This window comes from Pungitius pungitius, chromosome 3 (assembly GCF_949316345.1).
Source record: "Pungitius pungitius chromosome 3, fPunPun2.1, whole genome shotgun sequence".
Classification (NCBI taxonomy): domain Eukaryota; kingdom Metazoa; phylum Chordata; class Actinopteri; order Perciformes; family Gasterosteidae; genus Pungitius; species Pungitius pungitius.
The window spans coordinates 17811605-17825326 of record NC_084902.1 but is presented as its reverse complement, the minus strand read 5'-3'; positions in this window follow the sequence as shown (position 1 = coordinate 17825326).

Genomic DNA, 13722 nt, shown 5'->3' with positions numbered 1-13722 from the left:
GTATTTCTAACGCAGCGAACCCGCGCACTGCCCCAAGACGACGATACTGTGCCAGGTTGATTGAGTGCGTGCAAAGCTTCTTGTACGAGTCGCAACGTCACGTAAACTGGGGGGTTGACCCGGGTATAATTTTCCCACTGTTCACACATTTTTCCATAATAATGACAGGTCTCGCACCGTTTCACTCGTTATCGGTGCCGAATACTTGTTACAGTCGAATTTGAGGCTCAACCCTACATAAAATACTTGCTGTGTCACTCCGGCGATGCTAGTCAGCTAGCTAGCGCTACATGCTAACGTATTTCCAAAAAACGAACGAACATGAAATATTCATCACAGGTTATGTTGACGAGTAATTTGAGACAGAGAGACATTAGACGACCAATGTACATTACCAACAGATGAACTAACTGAGCTAAAACAATTTAAAATGTACTTACTTTAACGGCTCGGCTACGAGGAAAAAAGATGGCGGTCGCCTTGGATTTTCAGAGTTCAAAACTGCGCGTGACGTCAGTGCGTGCGCATGCGTGTTGGTTGAAATGCCCACCTTTGACCTATTTTCTGAAGTGAACTGAATGGATTATTATGAGTTTTTAATGAGTTTCCGCGCTTTTTTGAAGTTGAAGTTGTTGTAACTCTTCTTACTGTGTTGTAATGGGCAATGAGTTCTCTCAGCTTGACAACAGTAGTCCCTCTGACTAAAAGCCCAAATCCTTTTTAACAGTGTATAACAATAGGTTGTCACCCCACAACATCAAAAAATGATATATATATATATATATATATTATGCAAATAAGTACATTGGTAAATAAATAAAGTGATAAATGTACAGCATTCATTGAATCAATTACTGTATTTAATGGATCATGCCTCTCAATTACATCTGGCCAGATAATTTCATCACAGAAAATATTTTCACGAGTCATGCATCGTGGGAAAAAACGCCTTGAATGCTGTAGTTTTGATGTTAACTGTTGTTAGTTACTGTTTTGAGAGCTGTTACCTGAGTTTGGAGAAATGTGCCAAATCGATTGAGAAAAACTAAGTGAGAGCGATCAGGCTAACTGTTAGCTACTGAACTGTTAACTAGAATGACAAATCATTTGTGTTTCCACTTAGACATAATGTATGTAGAGTATATAGAATACATATATAGCATTATAATCTGCTTTTAATTAAGCTTTGTGGTATCAATTTGTTCTGTATGGTTGTCCAAGTGAACGTCTTGTGTGTAGCGACAATAATGTCGTTCGCTCGAAGCGGGCAGTATCTGGCCCGGACCAAAAATGAGTTTGACACCCCTGGGCTAGGGACAGCTTCTGGTTTCAAGCGGCAAACAGTAATCCCTAAAACATAGTCATCTGAGGTTGCAGTGTAACGTACATGCTCACATATGAGGAATGGGGCCCAGGTCTCACCAGACATGCTAAATTGGGTTTTCGGTCAGGGCTCTGGTTGGGCCAGTCAAGAATGGTCACAGAGTTGTTTCGAAGCCACTCCTTTGTTATTTTAGCGGTTTACTTAGGGTCATTGTCTTATTGGATAGTGAACCGGCCCAGTCTGAAGTCCTGAGCACTCTGAACAAGGTTTTCTTCCAGGATATCTCTGTACTTGGTTGCATTCACCCAGTCCCTGCAACTGGTTTTCTCCACACATAGCGCTTAGAATTCATCAGACCAGAGAATCTTATTTCTCATGGAAGTCCTCCATGTGTTTTTGGGCAAACTCTATGAAGGCTTTTTATATGTCTTGCCCTGAGGAGAGGCTTCCGTCGGGACACTAAAGCCCCGACTGGTGGAGTGCTGCAGTGATAGTTGACTTTGTGGAACTTTTTCCCATCTCCCTACTGCATCTCTGAAGCTCAGCCACAGTGATCTTTGGATCTTTTATTTTTTAGACATCTGTGCCTTGCCTCATTTCTGTCTCTGAGCTGCTTGAGCAGTTACTTGGACCTCATAATTCTCATTTGCTCTGACATGTACTGTGAGCTGTAAGGTCTAATATAGACCGGTGTGTGCCTTTCCTAATCAAAACCAATCAGTTTAGTTACAAGTCTGTAGACGATGCTGTCAACATGGCCCTCCACTTCATCCTCCAGCATCTGGACCCCAGGAACATCTGCCAGGATACTGTTTCTGTTGAAAGCAGAGCTGAAGTCCTGCTAGGCGAGAAAACACAAACTCCCGGAAAGAAGCTGAACTAGTGATGTGCATTAATAAAATATGGATTATTGTAGAAGGAGTAAGAGTGAGAGAAATGCACATTTCCAGTGTATTCAAACCATGTGACACTTGACTCCCAACTCTCCCTGACTGCCAACATCGCAGCGACGACCCGATCCTGTAGATACACGCTCTACAACATCAGGAGAATACGACCCCTTCTCACTCAGAAGGCGGCGCAGGTACTGATTCAGGCGCTTGTCATCTCCCGCCTTGACTACTGCAACTCTCTGCTGGCGGGTCTCCCGGGTACCGCCATACGACCACTGCAGCTCATCCAGAATGCAGCAGCTCGACTGGTCTTCAACCTTCTGAAATACTCCCACACCACACCGCTTCTCCGTTCACTTCATTGGTTACCAGTAGCTGCCCGCATCCAGTTCAAAACATTGGTACTGACGTACCATGCTGTGAATGGATCGGGACCAGTCTACATCCAGGACATGGTGAAACCCTACATCCCAACTCGCACACTTCGATCTGCATCTGCCAAGCGGCTTGTTCCTCCCTCACTGAGAGAAAAGCACTCGACCAGATCGCGACTCTTTGCTGTCCTGGCTCCGAGATGGTGGAATGAGCTCTCCGATGACATCAGGACTGCAGAGAGCCTCTACATCTTCCGTCGAAAACTCAAGACACACCTTTTTAGACTCTACCTTGACTAAAACACTAGCAAACCGTAGCACTAACAAATGATAGCTCTTAAATTGTACTTATAATGGCACTTTTCTATAACATGTTTTGGAACTGCTTATTTGATGAAAAATGTACTTTCTTGTTACTTGTTTTCTGAGTTTGTATCTATGTGGAAATGCACTTATTGTACGTCGCTTTGGATAAAAGCGTCAGCTAAATGACATGTAATGTAATGTGTTCCTTGTCTCTTTGTAAGTTTCTCACCCACATAGACAACCTATGTGGGTGAGTCATGCTGGTTGGTCTTGGAGAGTTTTTATGGTTTGCTTCTTAATCCCTAAAAAGAACAAAAAGAAAAGATGATCCTGCGAGTGGAGATACACGCACATACAGGAGTAAAGAAAAGGACAATTCAACACTATACAATAATTCACTGGGTGAAGCTCAATGATTAATATATTATCACTATTATAGATGAGAAGAAAAAGGAGAGACAGAAGGTCATATTGTGCTATTGATTTGCTACAGGCAAGAATAAACGGGCCCTGCAATTATGCTTTGATTTGGCCGGGCAACATGATTAGTTTATCAATATCAAAGATTAAAAACTATCTTTATTTGACGCTCTCTGTTATCCTTCTTTTTGTTTTGCCCTCCGTCTGGCTCTGTAAAATGTTCCTTTGGTGAATAAATAACGTCACCGACACAGTGCCTGGTTGAGAATACTATTGAGACAATATTTGAATGTATTGGCTCTGTAAAGGGTTTTCTCCTGTCCTCACAATGTTGTCTTCTCGTTAATTAGAGCTTGAGGACGTCTCTTCATTGACCATGCTGCTGTTGGGCTATTTATTGCACTGCTCTGAATGTCGCACTACTACAGGTGAAACTCTTTTTTAAAATTAAATTTAAAAAATTTACATTACTTTCAGTAATTCAACTTAAAAGGTGAAACTAATATATAGACTCATTACATGCAAAGTGATATATTTCAAGCCTTTATTTGATATCATTTTGATGATTATGGCTATATATATATATTAGGGCCGGGACTTTAGCGCGTTAATTAATTAATTAAAGATTAATTAATTACACAAAAAATAACACATCAAACTTTTTTAACGCATTTTTTCACTTATTTTTTGCACCGCGGAACGTTTCTCAGTGGATGAGTTTCGGCGGACCGATTATACTGGAGCCCCAACTAGCGTTCATGACTTCAGACAACAACAAACCACAGTGAACATGAACGAAGAAGCTGACGAGACCGTGTCGGTTGGCTTCTCACTGTTCTCAGGTCAAATATTTGTATGTATAATATATGCGATTAATTTCGATTAATTAATTAGATTAATATTTTTAATCGAGTCCCGGCCCTAATATATATATATATATGTTTCTACTTTTAAGTTGAATTACTGAAAGAAATGAGCTTTTGCACGATATTCAAATATTTTGAGTTTCACTTTAAAAAAAAACGAAACTAATAAACAGCAAATGAGAAGCTTTATTGCAAACACATCAAAGAAGTATTTACACAGACTATCACCTGCCACCCCTTGATTGTCCCCCTTAAAAATTGCTACATATAAACGTGTAACTCAAGCCGTCAATTTATATAAGGTTTTCTATTTAGTGCAAAAAGCTTTTTATAACTAATGAATGTTTTTTCTGAGAGATCTCTCAGGATCATAGTCATTATGACAGGAGCAAAAAAAGCTAGGTGATTTGGTATTAAAAGTCCTAACTAAACTAACACTCAGGAGACTGCTGGATAAAACCCAAAACTCAACACATGTGTCATAAAGTTACATAAATAACTACATTAGTACATAATCACGCCAAATACACAACTTGGTACTTTCGGTACACTGTTAAAAAAAAAGTAAAAAGGTCAAATTTTATTATCAATTTTTTCCTATATTATCACGTTCAAACACCTTCAATAAAGTGATATCACCAAAGGTTTTGCAGTAACTATTATTTTTACAACCATTTGAAAACCTACAGGCAATTTAGAGTCACCATTAACCTAATCCCCAGAGCTTTGGACTGTGGGAGGAAGCCGGAGTACCTGGAGAGAACCAACCCAGACACAGGAAGGCCATGCAGACTTCACACAGAAAGGCCACTGGGCGGAATCTATATGTATATATATATACATGAACAATGCCCTCTATTAAAGGTGTTTCGTCGTAATACAACACGAAAAATCTATAAAATAAATGTGTTTCTCTGGAAAATTTCTGGATCTCGCACTAAAACTAAAATAACACTCTACTGTAAAAATGTAGTTATTTTCCGTGAAAAAAATAAGGTTCTTTTTTTACAGTGCACACTGGGAAGCATACATACTTTACATACATACAAACCATGATCTGTACCTTAAACGTAACAACTTATTCTCTTGTTTTCGTTTACGGAGGTATTACTATTTAATAACTTTTAACAAATACTTTTTTGTAGGAAGAGAGTCTGACTCCTGACTCCGACTTATGCAGCTCGATTCCTCACTAAGACCAAGAAAGTGGATCACATCCCTCCAGTTCAGACTGTCTTCTTCTAGGAATTAAAGCAGAAGACCATGCTTAGTGGAGGAGTTTAGGAGCAAACGATGTAGGAAAGCCCTGCAAGGCATTTGTTTGGAACTCGGACCATATAAAATGAGTTAAACTTTGAATGATTAAGATGTGTTATTACTTTAAGTTGTTCATTCTGTACACGCCTACTCCTCCGCTGTTCTCACTCAGGTTTCTCCCATTTGAATTTATTTTTTTTCTTCATTTTGGGGGGAGTTTTACCTGTGCTGATGTGATGGTTTTGGGACAGGATTTTGCATGTTTGCAGACTGTAAAGCTCCCTGAAGCTTATTTTTTTATTTTGGGTTGAACAAAGGAATCTGCAATTGAGGCAACTCCCTTGGCATAAAGAAGCATCGAGTGACGATGATGGAGCTGATTTCAGGTGTACTATCCTGATTCAAGTAACTCTTAGCCAGATCTTGTTACAGAATCTGAAAATGAAGTTCCAATGATTCAGAAAAATGGGCTACAAACACAGAATTCCAAACTAACTTGTCCATGTTGTTTGTGCACTTTTTATTCCACAGTTTATTTCCCTGAAATATATTTGCATTTTTGTATTCTGTTTTTTTGTTAGTGGCCCAGTGGTTACTCACCTCGCTTGGGATGCAGGAGACTGGATTGAATCTTGCATCTGCCAATTAGATTTTCTTTTTTTAATGCAAGCAGGCAGTCTAAAAAAATGAATGGTCCAAAAAAGGCGAGTAATAAAAAACGTTTTTAGCGAGATAACGCTACCTTGATCAGCTAGATAACGAGTAAGCAGCAACTGCTCCTTACGTTACTCACGTCAAATTGGGAAAACATGGTGCTCTCGAATCCATGTATTATTCGTTCTTTCGTTTTTCAATTAATAAACTGAAAACTACAAACTGTTTTTCCATTATTCAATTGAGAAACCAAGAACAAAAAACGGGCCATGGGCTGAAATTTATTTTGAAAGTTTGTGTGTGACCCGAAAGATTTGTGACCCAAATTACTTATTTTCGCCATGTTACGTTCACTTTGTATATTTTGCAAATGACACGCTTTTTTTTATTTCATTCAATCTAATGTGCTCCCACACCTTGGAAAACTTAACTCGAACAGACGTCTTTGCCTGCTATTGAGCAACAACTGCCAGCGTTGCTCGGCTCTTATTTTTTATTTTTGCTCCGTGCGCATTGCCGCAATAATTGTGCTGTACCAATTGGAATTCTTCCGGGAGTTGTGGAAGACTAATGCACTATCAAAGTACATGAATTAGATCTGTAAGCCATGCAATAAGTAGTACCTTTTTTTCTATGACATAGTTGTAGCAAAGGGCTTTTAGTTAAGAGAATAAAATAACAAAAGAGACAGATTCAGTAATGTTGGGATTTTAAATCCCTCCGAGATGGTTGATGAGAAGAATCCGACACGTCAATCAATTAAGTTAGAAAGTTAACATTTATTTAGAAGAGAAAAAGATGCAGCAAGTCCCCGCAGGTGCACCTGGAGACTCTCTTCCCTTGAAGAGTCTGTCTGCTGTCCGACTCTGTCAGTCTTTATAATCTCCCAATGCCCTTGAAAACTAGTTTGAGGTGGTTCATCCTGGATGGTTGTTGCACGGGAGGTTTTCACTGTGATGCCCCCTCTGTACCATTCTGTGCTAGGAACACTGTGTCAGATAGTGATTTATCTTCACGCTTCCTTTACTCCTTCATCCCTCAGTTCCCATGTTTGCCTTATATGGTCACAGTGTAATTTCCTGCATTGTCAAAACATCTGCTCTATAGAAAACATGTCAAAAGCACACAAACAGGAACATACATCTCACAGTACTCAAAAGATTAAATGCTAAGGCAAATCTGAAAAGAATATATGGCGTGCTTCAGTAAATTTCATTCCCAGAGGGGGGTTTGAAATAGTTGACTGGGTCATGTAGAGGCAAAGAGACTGTGATTTAAGCGGAATATGTAGGCTGGGGTCCTGAAATTCACAGCAAGTCAATGATTTTATCCTGGGAATTTGTTTGAATACACGCATGTCATTCAATTCAAGAAATGGAGGATTCATAATAGACTACTATTCTTAGGAAGCATAAACATAAGTAATGACAGCAAATAACCTAGAGAGGCTACAACTAACACTGCAGATTGTTTTACACTCTCGCATGGATTATTTGCCAACATCAGGGGCGGTTCTGCATTGAATGGCACCCAGGGCGAGACCCCCTTTGAGCGTCCCCCACCCCCCAAAAAAAGTTCACAAAATTCTGCAGTTTTATATATATTTTTTATTTTAACATAAGTGAGAGAAAATTACATAACAGAATCCAGTTACTGTTGCAATTACAACAGCAAACACAGAGTTGTGCTGTAGTCTAGGCATACCCCCTCCACACACACACACACACACACACACACACGCAAACTCACCTGAAGGCTCATGCTGGGGAGAAGTACAGGCAAAGAGGTCTTCATCTTCAATATCAGATGTTTGTGGAGACATATGTGTAGCTGAGGAGATAGATGGTAGCTCATCCTGAAGGACCATTCTAGAAGAGGCCTGTGTAGCTGATGAGGTAGATGGCTGGTCCTCATCCTGAGGCTCTGAGACTATTCCAGCAGCAGAGTCATGTGTAGCAGGGGAGGTAGGTGGCTCATCCTGACCAGTAGCAGAGGATGTTCCAAAATATTTTAAAAGTGACCCTGAAATTGTAGTTGATTTGCAATTGAAATTTAAATCAAAATACCGTAGGATTATGTTTTATACAGCTAAAACAGCCATGACCCCAAACATAATATAGTAGGGTTAAATAAACATGTCCTTACGCTAAATGTCTTTCATTACCTGCTATATTGATCTAAGCTCCTCTATTACAGCCTTGAATTCTATGAATGGCACACTTTTAGTTCTGACTGTTAAACTATGCTTTGACACAAAATATAGTTGTAGCAAATAGCAAATGTCCGTCTTTGAAACTACCTACAGATTTGAAAATTCCGTTGGTTAATGACAGGACCTAACGTTAAACCAAATGATGGAAATAAATAATAACAGTTTTGTTGCCAAGCACATATTATGGTAAATTACAAACCATGTGTTTGTTGAGTTAAAACCGAATTATTGTTGTATAAGCATTAAACAACATAGCAAAAAGGCTAACAGACAAGAGTTACCCCACCAATTAACTTTAGCCCTTCATTCATGACACATGTATAATCATACAGAGAGAGAACATAGTTGCATACCTTCATCTTTTGCTCGTTTCTCCTCCTCTTCTTTTCTTTCTATAGTGGGAACCTGATGGCTTTAACCTTTTTCTGTCCATCTCGGGATTTTTTTGCCACTGACTCGACAAGCAACAGATTTCCCATCCCCCTCACGACCAGAAGACTAAACCAATTATATATCGTGAGCAGTTTAATGGTATCTATTGGTAAAAATTGTCACACCTATATGTCAAGTTGGGTTTTTTGTCCTGTCTCCACGTTTGTTTTCGTGACTTCCTGTTTTACTTTGGAAATTAACTCCTCTCGTTTCAAGTCCCTTGCCCTTCGTGATGTATCACCAGTCTGATGGGCCCTTTCTCAATACCTGAGACGGCGAGAACGGACTTGCGTTCCCGCGAGAATAGACTCGGGAGTCCTGACTCGCAGGTTCGGGAGAACGGAGAACGGTCATTTCCGCATTTGGAACAGCAGCTGACTTGATGACGTCACCACGTCAGCTGGTCTTGCTAATACGTTTTGATTTAGTTTTTGACTTAAATATTTTACTATTAACAAGCTTTTGTCTCGTTCAAGGTTGGATACAGTAACAAAAAATAAACTATTATATTAAAATATTTGAATGCACACACACATACCGTTTGTCTTGTTACTCAAACATCAAGAGGCTGATAATCAGTATAGTGGTCCTCGTACAGCAAGCTGCTGACCACACATCAAAGATCTTACAGAGAACTATACAATAATTCATATGTGGAATTTTTTATTTATTATTAAAATTCAGAGCTTCGTTTCTTTGAAGCTGAAGTTCTGCTGCCGATTTAGAGTCTTGATGACGGTCTCCTCATGTCCTTTAATTAAAACATCGTTAGTTTTAATAATAATCCCCTACTCATTGACTAAGGCTCCGGAAAAAACAGTCCGAAGCATCATCTGGTAATCTGGCATACCGGGCAAATGCCTGTTGGGCCGACACACTTGGGGGCCGGTCGATAGGCCTATACAATTTTTATGTTTTTGCTTTCGAGCGGCCCATTGGTTCATTTTCCATACTGACACTGGGCTGGCCCAATCATCTGTTAGCAGGCTCCAGAGCCAGAAAGAAATCTGTGGATTAGGATGGAGAAACAAAAACTTAAGAGCAAGGGGGGTGCGGAGAAATTGCGTGCCAAAAAAAAATAAATCTAGAGGTTGATGCCTCAACATGTTCAAAAAAAAATGTTTAGTGCTGTAACTTCAGTTTCCAAAACTACTACAATACCTGACGACATGTTGCAGAAACATAGGGTTGCCAACTCTCACAACCCCAAATCAGGGACACTTTCGCGGGCTGACGGGGGTGCTAGGCCGGGCTTGCACAATCAATTTTTTCTTTGCAGCGCCAGCCTCACTGCTCATTTCCAGTGAAGTCAAGGAGGGACAGAGTGAGCAGGAGAGTGTCATTGAAACGGTAAGCAAGCAGGTAGCTACATGAACAGGGAGGGAGTGTTAATCAGGGCGGGTGCATGAGGATAGTGTGTGTGGGCCTGGCTGGGCCACAACGAAGATGATGACGATTTAACAGTTACCTAAATTAATGAATATTATAATTAGGCAAGAAACAAAATCTTTGTCAGTTGTTGCTATTAAAAAGTCTGAGTGTCAGGTTGTCACTTAAAAGTTACTGCAATGGCCACTCAGTTAGCTCAAGTCAAATACAGCATAAGCTATCTTGCACTGTTTTTGTAGCTAGCAGAGTTGAGAGTTCACTTATTCAAATGTAACCATTTAAAACTCATAATGGCCCTTCTCTAGAAAAAAAACTTAAATGATGCCATTTGATTATTACTCGCCCACAACGAGTTACACGTTAGAAGAGGTCGCTAACGTATTGTGATGCGTCTGGGTCCAAAACAACCACAAAGTTAGGAGGGGAAGGGTGAACACGCCGTCAGCGTGGCTTTATTTCCAACAAAACAAAAAAACAATAGGATGAGGACACCGTCCGCGTGCTGCCGGTCCCACCGGCTCAAACACGTATCAAAAACCCCAACTTAAAACGTCCTCGGTTTCCCGTCGTTGCCTGGGACAAAAAGGGTGGTCGTTAGTCAGGGGGTGATCACAACATGACTAACAGGGTCGAACAACGTGGAGTCTCAACTTACCGCCCGATGGTGAGAGCTCTGCTCCGGATACGAGCCAGGCACACACAGAGAGGCCAGGGTGCAGCTCCTGTTATGCCGACACCCTGATTGGCAATTCAGCACAGCCGTGCTCCTGCAGGCGGGGCGGGGAGCATATCACCCTGATCAAGGATTGATCTGGGGACATACCTCCCATCGATGACCCGCCCCAAGAGCTGCACCCGGCCCCCTCTGCATACACCAGTGCTGCAATAGAGACTCTCACCTGATCGGGGGCAGCCTAGGGCAGAGACTCCACAGTATGTTATTTGGGGGTTAAAAACCGGCTTTGCATTTTGAAAGCTGTATATTCAACTGTACGGTGTGGGTTAGTACGGCTCCGGACACAGGCACTGACACCAGGGTGGTGGGCTTCAAAGGTTTTATTGTTTTAATTATTTTGTTCCTGCTCGCGATGACACGCCGCTCGCTCGGTCGGTCTCCTCCTCGCTCGCCCCCGCCTCACTGCTCAAATAGGGGAGAGCACACACACACAATTATCCCCAGCTGGTTGTTATTGTTTTCACCTGGCCCCGTTCCCCGAGCCACTCCCCCTCTCTCCCCCCTGCAGCCGAGCTGAAACCACGCCCGCCACCACATACCCCCACCGCCCGACTTAGGCCGGGGAGCCGTCCGGCCTAGCTTACTCCCCCTCCCTCCAGAGGGCGGGAGAGGAAGTCCGCCACGACCATCTGCGTCCCCGGCCTATGGACCACCTTGAAGTTAAACGGCTGCATGGCCAGATACCACCGAGTGATCCGGGCGTTAGTATCCTTCATGCGGTGGAGCCATTGGAGCGGGGCGTGGTCCGAACAGAGGGTGAATGAGCGTCCCAGGAGGTAGTAGCGCAGGGAGCCCACCGCCCACCGGATGGCCAGGCACTCCTTCTCCACCGTGCTGTACCTGGCCTCCCTCTCCGACAGTTTCCGGCTGATGTAGACCACCGGGCGGTCGACCCCCTCGACCTCCTGGGACAAAACGGCCCCCAGCCCTCTGTCCGACGCGTCGGTCTGCAGCACAAACGGGAGAGAAAAGTTAGGTGTGTGGAGGAGCGGCTCCCCACAGAGAGTCTGTTTTACCTTCTCAAGCGCCCGCTGGCACTGCTCCGACCACTGGACCGGATCTGACGCACCTTTCCGGGTCAGGTCGGTCAAGGGGCTGGTGAGGTCCGCAAACCCGGCGATGAACCGTCTGTAGTAACCTGCCAGCCCCAAAAACCGCCTCACCTCCTTTTTCGTCTTGGGGCGCGGGCAGGCTGCAATTGCCGCTGTCTTGTCTACCTGGGGACGCACCTGCCCCCCCCCCAAGTGGTACCCCAGATACCGTACCTCCCTCCGTCCAACTGCACACTTCCCCGGGTTTGCCGTGAGCCCGGCCCGCCTCAGCGACTCCAGCACCGCGCCCACCCGCCGCACATGCTCCACCCAGGTGGTGCTGTGGATAATGACGTCATCCAGGTATGCGGCTGCATATGCGGCGTGCGGACGCAGCACCTTGTCCATGAGGCGCTGGAACGTGGCCGGGGCACCGAAAAAGCCGAAGGGAAGCATGGTAAATTGGTACAAACCATACGGAGTGGAGAAAGCTGTTTTCTCTTTGGACTCTGACGACAGGGGAATCTGCCAGTAGCCCTTAGTTAAATCCAGGGTCGTAAAAAAACGTGCAGTGCCCAGCCGGTCCAGGAGTTCGTCGACCCGGGGCATTGGGTAGGCGTCGAATCGTGACACGTCGTTCACCTTGCAGTAGTCCACGCAGAACCGCACAGTCCCATCCTTCTTGGCCACCAGAACGATGGGGCTGCACCAGGCGCTGTTGGACTCTTCTATTACCCCCATCTCCAACATAGCCGCTAATTCCTCCCGAACCACTTTTCTTTTGTGTTCGGGTAGTCTGTAGGGTCGTGACCTCACCGTCACCCCCGGGGGTGTCTCGATTCGGTGTGCTATCAGGTCGGTGCGGCCTGGCCGGGGGGAGAACACATCAGCAAACCGCTCCTGCAACTGGGCAATGTCTGCTCTCTGGTCCTCAGAGAGACGACCCTCACACGGGAGCGGGGTGGGATTGACCACTTTTGGCACCTCCGGCCCCAGGTCCTCTCTTTCCGATACTGTGGAGATCAGAGAAACAGACTCCGCCTCCCTCCAGGGTTTCAGGAGGTTGAGGTGGTATATTTGTGTAGCCCCGCCCCTGTCAGACCGCACCACCTCATAGTCAACATCCCCCACCCGACGTGTGACCTCGAAGGGCCCTTGCCACTTAGCCAGGAGTTTTGAGTTGGAAGAAGGAAGTAATATAAGTACCTTTTCTCCCGGTGTGAATTCTCGCAGCTTGGCTCCTCTGTTGTACAGCCGCTGTTGTCGTTCCTGGGCCTGGAGCAAATTCTCCCGTGACATCCTACCCAGTGTGTGGAGCTTTGCTCGTAGGTCCAGGACGAACTGGATCTCGTTCTTCCCGGGGCTCGGACCTTCCTCCCAGCTTTCTTTAATAAGGTCCAGCACCCCTCTTGGTGATCTGCCAAACAGAAGCTCAAAGGGGGAAAACCCGGTGGAGGCCTGGGGAACCTCGCGGACTGCAAACAACAGAGGGTCAAGCCATTTATCCCAATTACGTTCATCGTCGCTAATAAATTTACGAATCATGGACTTCAGCGTCCTATTCATCCGCTCCACCAACCCGTCAGTCTGGGGATGGTAAACGCTGGTGCGGACGGACTTAATGCCCAGTAACCCGTAAAGTTCTCCCAGTGTGCGCGACATGAACGAGGTGCCCTGGTCTGTTAGAATCTCTTTCGGGATTCCAACCCGGGAGATGACCTGAAACAGTGCTTGCGCAACGCTCTTTGCAGAGATATTGCGCAATGGCACTGCCTCCGGATACCGGGTTGCGTAATCCATGAGGACTAGCACAAAGCGGTATCCGCGT